Genomic DNA, 8,840 nt, shown 5'->3' on the forward strand with positions numbered 1-8,840 from the left:
CAAGAGTCTTTCCATTGACTTCAATGGGTTTGGACTAAGAGCTTAAATAAGGACAGGAGGGATACAAAGAAACCCTTTTTGAATCAATCTATCACACTTTTCTTAATACCACCTCTCTTCTAGTTTGCTTTTTTGACCATGCAGTACACATCAAGCAGATGCTTTAGTTGAGCTGTCCACCGTTTTCCTTAGGTCTTTTCCTTTGAGTGACCTATAGTTTATTTAGAACATGTGATATGAGTTTTTAAAACATTGGCCCTAGTTCTATTACATTGCCCCTTCTTCAGTGATACTGCACGGGGGAACAAGAAGAAATGGTGCAAATTACTCTGTAAGATTTACATTGTTTGTATTTCTTACGGTTAGTGAACTAGAACTATTTTTTAAGATATTGCATATCTTGAGTGGTTGTATTTTGTGTCAGGAGCTCTGGCTCTCCTGCTGACCTCACATTATGGAATGGGTAGAGACAAAGGACTTCATTCTCAGACTGAAGTCACAAGTAACTAGCTTTAAATTATTTGGAAGACAATCATACCTGTATATTGTCTATGCTATAGAATGGATTGGAATGATAGCAAATATTAATAGAAGTTTGCACAGTTCCACTAGAGTAAGCTATTAATTGGATGCTAAATTAAGGGTAAAATTGGCACTCAATTAGCAGTGGATAAGTCAACAAATATTTAATTATAGAATTAGCAGTAACCAAATGGATACTCAATATAATCCCTTCCTCACACAACACAGGGAGCATTTACTGGGGCATCATTCAGAGCATAGTCATGTCTCTCTTCCTCCCCTTCAACCTCAGTAACCTCACGGCTTCCTGCTGCTCCTCAACTCTGATCTCTCTCTTCCCAGCCCAGCTCCCCCTCTATGAGTTGGCAGGGATGGGGGGAGAATATTAATGGTTCCCCTCATGTCTTCAATCCATGTCCTCCAGGAGTATCCAGCTGCAAGTCTGTACCTTATGCACCATCCATTGTTCCTTACCCCGTGACTCTTAGAAAGCAGCCCACAGACAGTTCACTGGCTGCAGATGCTCTCAGAAGAGATGTCAAGAACCAACGTACATCCTCTTCCTGCCCCATTCAAACTTCCCAGGGATCATGGAGGAGACCGTGCAGATGGTGGTTGGAAAGCTGGTACCTGAGGGGTTGTGATAAAGGCAGCTCTGAGTTCTGCTCCTTTGACAGCAGTTACAACTGGTGAAGTATAATAAAAGCACACTTTAAAAAAATTGTAATTGTACACCTCTGGGTTTGTTTGTTCATTCTTTTGTTTTCTTTTTTCTTCCCAAAGTTTGGACATTGTTGATAATTTTGTTTGTGGTCAGTCTCTATGGCTCTTTGCAAACCTTTCAAATTCTCACTTTGTGATTGTCACATCAATCTCTGTGGCTCTTCTTGACTTTCCATTCTTGTAATTTCTCTCACCCCTTAGGCCCTGGTCTCACTGAAAGATTATAAATACTGTTGCTTTCTCTGGGTGTACTGACTGGCTTAATCATCATATGTTTTCATATCCTCTTCAATATCCTGTTAGGAAGAGTCTTTAAAACATTTTGTCATATTAGTGTTATGCTCATCCTTCTGTTATCTTAACTGTTTGGCCATTGATAGGTTTGACAGTGCTCAAGATAGTAAACTCTTCATATTTCAGTTTGTCTTTATGATCTTTTCCTAGAGAATGGTCTTATTAATCAAAGAATGGGTGTAGTTCTTAGTGTATGAATTTTCAAGAGTCCATGTGCTGAAACATTTCACAAAAACTGTTTCTCCCAAAACAAGAGAGATCCTGTCTGAATCTGGGAAAAGTAACTTAAAACATTCTAAAGAGCTCAATTCCCAACTACAGAGCTGGGAAGGGGAAGATATCTCCACATCTAATGCCCCAAACCTGGGCTGGCATATATTTTATTGCAGAGCCAAGGCTGCTCTACACTTGTACCAGCTGTACCCAAGGGCTGAGGCATCCAAGGATCTGAAAGAATGCCATGCTCTCTACCATACCTCTTCCAATCCAAGATATGCCCCCCTTTCTGCCCCCTAGATGATCTTATGCTGAGGAGTGGGTGGTGTAGAACCAGCTATGCCAATTTTATAATATCTGAGACTTTTCCTGGCTTCTCTTTTAAGACAGCTTTTTGGCAAAGAAGCTAGAACTAAGGTCCAGGACCGGACTGGTCCCTACAACTTTAAAATTACATTCTGTTGAACACAAATTACTCTGAAGAAGAGCTCTGGGTAGCTTGAATGCTTGTACCTTCCACCAACAGAAGCTCGTCTAGTATAAGATGTTACCTCACCCCCCTTGTCTCTCTAATATCCTGGGAACAACCCGGCCACAACAACTTTTAGAAAATTCATACATGCCATTCAAGGGAAATACCTGGTGCGCCCTTAGCAATGGTGTCATTAATGTATCCCTGTGTGTGTGTGTGTGTGTGATTATATATATATATATATGCAATAATGTAGTGTGTGTGTACAATAGAGTTGGTACATGTTGAAACAATGGTGATCAGACAGAAGGGGAAAGGCTAGGTTAACAATAGTTTGGTCTTATCTGTCAAAAAAATACATGTCTCTGTCAAAAAAGTAGATTAAGTTTAACACTATGCCCTGAGGAGGCACCTTTGCACCTGTATATCTTGTGTCTGACACACAGGTATTTAAACTTGTATTAACAAAGGCATCAGACAAAGCTGTTTTGGGGGGTGGGAAATATCATTACTATTGTGGCAGAAAATAGTGAGACAGACCAAAGAAGTTCATTAATCCTCCTCACTTCCATCTGTTTGGCTGTCCCAGTGAGGTTCAGGTGAGAAAGACAGGTGTACAACTTAGGAAATGTTCCAGATTCCATTCTAAGAAAGGAAGGTATTCACAACAAATGGCTCCATACGAAGTTCTGTCTCTCACTGCTACCAGAAACGCTGGATATACAGAATGGGCCAAACTGCAAGGTCCCTATGTGTGTGTTTTTTTCTGTTTTTTTGTTTTTTTAAACAACTGAAGCTTGCTTAAATAAAAATATGAATAAGGATATCAGTAGTCATGACAATGACAGTCATAACTACAAAGGAAGGCTGGAAACCAGAGTGGAACCCTGTTCCCACCACGTTCTTAATCACTGTCCCCCAAAGGAAACATTAGAGATTAAGCAGTCTTTAGTTAACATGCCATTATTAAGGGATGGTTTTGTAATGGTGGAGCAGACCAGTGGTGTTTTAGCGACTGGGTCTACGGGGCCTGTGCCCAGGGGCCCTGGCCAACTGTGGGGCCCTGGAGCCCTAGGCAGGCGTGGAAAGCCCCTGCGCCTCTGATCCTGTTTCTCGGAGGCCATGCCAGACATGGTGGTGGCGGAAACCTCCACACCTCCTAACCCTGCTCTCTGGTGGCCAGGCAGAGGAAATCCTCGCACCCCCTGACCCGGTCCCTGGTGGCCAGGTAGTGGGGGAAGCCCCCAGGACCTCTAACCCCACTCCCGGGCAGCAATTTTGGGTGGGCAGGGTGGCACGGCTGCAGGAGAAGCACCCTGCGCCACCTGCCCCTGCTCCCTGGCAGCCAAGCGGGGGAAACCCCTGCACCCCCCAACCCTGTTTCCTGGTGGTCAGGCAGGGGAAACGTGCCCCCCGACCCTGATCCATGGCATCCGGGCGGGGAAAGCCCACAGCACCTCCAGACCTTGACCCCAGAAGAAGCTGGGGGCAGCAGGGAAAGCCCCAGCACCGGGACCCCTGTTGTGGCCCCAGGACCGCAGGAGCTCTCGGTACCTGCCACAGCTTCAAGGCTGGGGAGCTCTCACTCCTCGCTGCAACCAGGGGCCATGGCAGGGGGACAGCTTCTTGGGCTGCAGTGGAGGGAGGAGGGCGGACTGGAGGGATCCTGGGTGGAACGGGGGCAGGTAGGGTGCCAAGATAGCAAATGTGAAAAATTGGGACGGGGGTGGGTGGTAATAGGAGCCTATATAAGAAAAAGACCCAAAAATCGGGACAGTCCCTATAAAATCGGGACATCTGGTCACCCTAGGGGCGGAGCCCCAAGGAAGGGGCAGAAAGGGGTGGGGTCACATGTGGAGGGGGTGGAATGGGGGCAGGACCACAGGTGGAAGGGCTGGGCTGGGCTGGGGAGGGGGCCCCCACTTGCTGTGGCCTAGGGCCCCAAGCAACCTTAATCCGCCTCTGGAGCAGACTTCTGCATGTTTAAGGATGGTCAGCACACTTCCTTCACTAAACAAAGCACTGATACTGTCATGAATAATAGCATCACAGCCACACTGCCTCTTTTAAGCCATGAAGAAGGGCAAGGGTCAGAAGAACCACAATTGGTGGGTACCAGGAAAACCAGAAAAACACAGACAGTGCTGGAATCCAACCTGGGGAAGTGAGAGTGACTCTTGTGGTCAAAAAGTGCTGAGTTATGGGTTCCAGGAAGGTCTATTTTAGTAATTAAGAATGAAAGAAAACTTTTCACTACAATAAGATGTATGAACTACTGATGGAACAAAACAATCTGGATTAATCAGACTGTACTTCCTGAAAAAGTTTAGCTAGATGATTCCTGACCACATCTTCGTAATAATGCCTCAGTAGTAGCACTTTTGTATTCCTATATATAATTCCTTGACAGAAAAGATCATAATCCAAGTATTTCCCTAGTTGTCTTCTTTCCAGTCTTTGACCCAGTTAAAATAGATCAGGAAATTCTATTTTTCCACATGAAAATGTTTATAAACTTCATTTTGTTTTTTTTTGTAAGCATTTTCTTTGAAATTATTCAGGGTTTTTGTGTGTGTTTGTTTTCTTGTTTTTCTACCAAAAAAACCCAAACAATGTTTTCACACAAATTTTTGGAACTTCTCCCCCTCCCCCTTTTCTGATCAGCTCTGATTACCACATTTCATAAGCTTCTGAGACTCTAGAAAGAAAATTGGTTCTGGTGCTGATGCAGTGTGGAACTGTAACATACCAGGACACAGGAATAGCTCAATCTAGAAATATGCTCTCTAAAGCATGCCAAAGTTGATAACAATAGCGTGGTAGCAATACTATTGCCTAATACCTGCAAGTGTTCCCTCTGCCCTCTTTCTTTGCTGAAGGAAATTGTAAATATCAAGACTCATAGTTACTGGATAGTCAGCAAAATAATGTATAGGGCTTTATATGGCCTGTGCATTTTTTCTCATAGCGATGTTCACGTGTGCAGAGAATTGAAGTAAACCTGAAGATTACTAGAGTTACTGTAATGTCTCGGATTTCTTCTGGGGCTCCCCAGCTGGAGCTGTTCTCCCTTCCCATTTGTATGATATATAGGCCATTGCTGTGATCCATCTACAAAATACCCCTCAATCCAATTGATTATATTATCAAAGTTTAAAACAAGAGCCATAAGAGCAAGTTCATGGCAAAAATAGCAAAATATTATGTTATCCCATGGCCTGATTTCTCTATATTCTCTTTCAAATTTTGTAATAAAGAATTCTTTTTAAAAGGAAAGCAAAGGTGCTCACTGAAGGCCAGACTGTGATATCCATTCTTGTAATCATAGAATCACAGAATATCAGGGTTGGAAGGGACCTCAGGAGGTCATCTAGTCCAACCCCCTGCTCAAAGCAGGACCAATGAGCAGCACCTTATTCCACAGGATGTCTCACTGACTTCGAAGGGGGACTGCTTGTGATGTAAGGTACTGTGTAATGTGAGAAAGGGTGTCTCAATCTGAGCTTGAATTTTGGGGTTTTCGGGGGAGGTGTTTTGTTTTTGTTTTCATCCAGATTCTCAAATTTCTGCTTTGGATACTAACTTGAAACCATGGAATGTAGGATTTTTTTTTTTAATAGTGGTTCTTTTTGTATATGCTTTTAGGCAGCACATTAGCAATTAAGAGGCAAATAAGTTTTCCAAGACTCATTGAGAATTTCAGCATGGCAGTCTCATCTCAAAACTATAAGTGATTTTCAACATGCAGTAATACTTGCATACAATGCTAAGAGTGAGGGGAAAGTGTGTTGGTAAGGTATGTGACCGATTCTCACTCACACATACCCTTGTGTGGGGAAAGGATAGGGAAATTTGTGAACTGCAGAATAGACATGTCTGTTCAGTTTCCATCAAAGAATTTTAGCTGGTTTGGTGCTCAAACAAGAAAAGGATGAAGAAAGCAGAGGGGAAAGGTTTTGCTCCCTGGAGTTAAAAAAAAAAACAAACAAAAACAAAAACTGGCTTTTGAAATTAAAGGTAGTGGCCCCTGCTTCTGACTGGTTTCTGGGAACAAAGCCAATGCATTTGGCAACAGGAAAGAGTCTGGAATTGATATATGAAAGGTTCTTTGTAGAAATGCTTTAATCCTAAGGACAGGGAAGTGGCAAACTTATCCAGAGAAGTGCAAATTCTAAAGTAATTAGCTACAGATTTACGGAGTTTGTTATCCTGATCAAGGAGTATTTACCGAGACCTGCAGAATCATACTGTTAAACAAGAAAATAAAATCATCATAATAATAATAATAAAAAAAATTGGACAGATACTTTGCAGATGCAAGTCAATGTAGTTCCATGGACTTTGGCTTACACAGCTGAGGATCTGTCCCTACATGTCCTTGGGCTGCAGAATTGAAGTGGAATTGGAGGACACTGAAGCTTTCTTTCTTTCTTTGGCTAAGTGATTGTATCAATTTAAAAGTTCTTCAGTTCTTGCAAAGTTGTAATACAGTGTAAAGCGTTGCAGTCTAGAAATAAGGAACAAAATATATCTTAAGCTATTTGCTCTCTTCCTCCATTCATATTCCTCTGAGCCCTTACCCCCTAGTCGCAATGCATAATTCCCATTTCATTCTCTTCTGGTTGCTCTGCTCCTTTGTCTGCTGTTCCCCTGTCATGGAACATTACTGTTATCTCCATTCCCCACCCACCTCTCTGGGTGCTCTGTCTTTTTCAATTTTCCTCTCACCCTTCCACCACCATCACACACCAATTTTCCTGTTCCCTCAGGTTCTCTGTTATAACCTTGTTCTGCTCCCCTACATTGATCCTCTGGCCTCTTTCTCTCTGTGTGTTGCCCCACCATTTCCTTTCCTTCTAGGTAATATTCTCCCACAAATACCCATATTGGGTGCTCTATTTTCTCACTCCCCTTCCCCAAATAAGCTTGTTGCCACCCATGGACAGTCTACAGTTGCCAGGAGTCCATTTTTTGGCTGGAATGCCCAGTTGAAAAGGGACCCTGGCGGCTCTGGTCAGCACCGTCGATTGAGCTGTTAAAAGTTGGATCGGCGGCCCAGCGAGGCTAAGGCAAGCTCCCTGCCTGCCTTGGCTCCATGCAAATCCCAGAAAGAGCGACATGTCCCCCCTCCAGCTCCTAGGTGTAGGAGCAGCCCGGGGGCTCCATACGCTGCCCCCGCCCCAAGTGCTGGTTCCACAGATCCCATTCGCTAGGAACTGTGGCCAATGAGAGCTGCGGGGGTTGCACCTATAGACGGGGCAGCACACAGAGCCATCTGGCCATGCCTTCACATAGGAGCCGGAGGGGGGGGGGGCATTCTGCTGCTTTCAGGAGCTGCCTGAGGTAAGCGCCACCCGGAGCCTGCACCCCTGACCCTCTCCCCATAGCCCCCCCCCATGCCCCAACCCTGATCTTCCTCCTGCCCTCCAAACCCCTTGGTTCCAACCCAGAGCACCCTCCTACACCCCAAACCCTTCATCCCTGGCCCAACATCAGAGCCTCACCCACAGGCAGAGCCCTCTCCAATCCCCACTCCAACCCCTTTCACCAGCCCAGAGCCACCCTTCCACACCCTGAACCCCTAATTTGTGGCTCCACCCCGGAACCAGCACCCACAGACCAGAGACCATACCCCCTCCTACATGCCAACTCCCTGCCTGAGCCCAGAGCCCCCTCCCATACTCCAAACCCCTCATCCCCAGCTCCACCCCAGAGCCCGCACCCTCAGCCGGAACCCTCACCCCCTCCTGCATCCCAACCCACTGCCTCAGCCTGGAGCCTCCTCCTGCACCCTGAACTCCTCATTTCTGGCCCAACCCCAGACCCTCTCCCTCACCCCAACCCGCATCCAAACCTCTTGAGCCAGTGTAACCCACACACCTTCTGGGTGTGATGTTCTGTTCCATCTAGTGGCACTGAGACCACTTAGAGAGAGTTAAATGAGCTGCTCTACAGCTTTACTTAATAGCCAGCTGGCTTTAAGCTCATGTGGTAGAAGCTCATGCACTAAGCCCCAGAGGTCCTAGGTTTGATCCCACCTGTCCACAACTGGGTTTTGTCAGCATTATACCAGCTCAGTGAAAATGAGCAAGTGAATGAGGGGTGGGAGAAGAGCAAGTGATGGAGGGGGGTAGAGTGAGGGGGGGCAGGGCCTCAGAAGAGGGGTGGGGCAAGAGTGTTTGGTTTTGTGTGAATAGAAAATTGGCAACAGTCAAGTACCACAGGTCTCAATCCTAGGCCTAGAGAGCAAGAGCCTTGCCATCTGTGCTACTACACTGCAGGGTGCGATGAGAGAACTGAAGCTAATGCCCCACTACCATAGGCTACGCCCTCTGACTCAGCAGGTTCAGGTGACCAGCAGCAGATTGGACACCACTGGGTATAAAACCTTTGTGTTTCTGTCCTAGTCCTTGTCCGGGTAACTAATTGCTAGGCCTGTTGCTGCCCAGACCCCTGAGTCTAGGTCTCTGCTTCTTCTCTTGGTTCCTACTACATCCTGATTCCTGCTGCTTTCCCTTGCCTCCTGTTCCTGCTACCATGCCTTGTCCCCACCCCTGCTACCACATCTTGTTCCTGGCTCCTGACACTTGCTACTGACTCCATATTTGACCTT

At 45.7% G+C, this 8,840-nt stretch overlaps 1 protein-coding gene across 2 annotated transcripts in view; it reads left to right on the forward strand.

Annotated features, from left to right (window-relative positions):
- The window catches only part of LOC128835143 (uncharacterized), an 88,895-nt gene that overhangs the window by 64,924 nt on the left and 15,131 nt on the right, over window positions 1–8,840 (forward strand). The window contains exon 3 of one of the 2 annotated variants that reach the window (XR_008444581.1): window positions 947–1,427. The exons of the other annotated variant lie outside the window; for it this stretch is intronic. The gene's annotated coding sequence lies outside the window, so the exon portion shown is untranslated. Of the gene's footprint in view, window positions 1–946; window positions 1,428–8,840 lie in introns of those variants that run through there. 2 annotated transcript variants of the gene reach the window in all.

Source organism: Malaclemys terrapin, chromosome 3, assembly GCF_027887155.1.
Source record: "Malaclemys terrapin pileata isolate rMalTer1 chromosome 3, rMalTer1.hap1, whole genome shotgun sequence".
NCBI lineage: Eukaryota > Metazoa > Chordata > Testudines > Emydidae > Malaclemys > Malaclemys terrapin.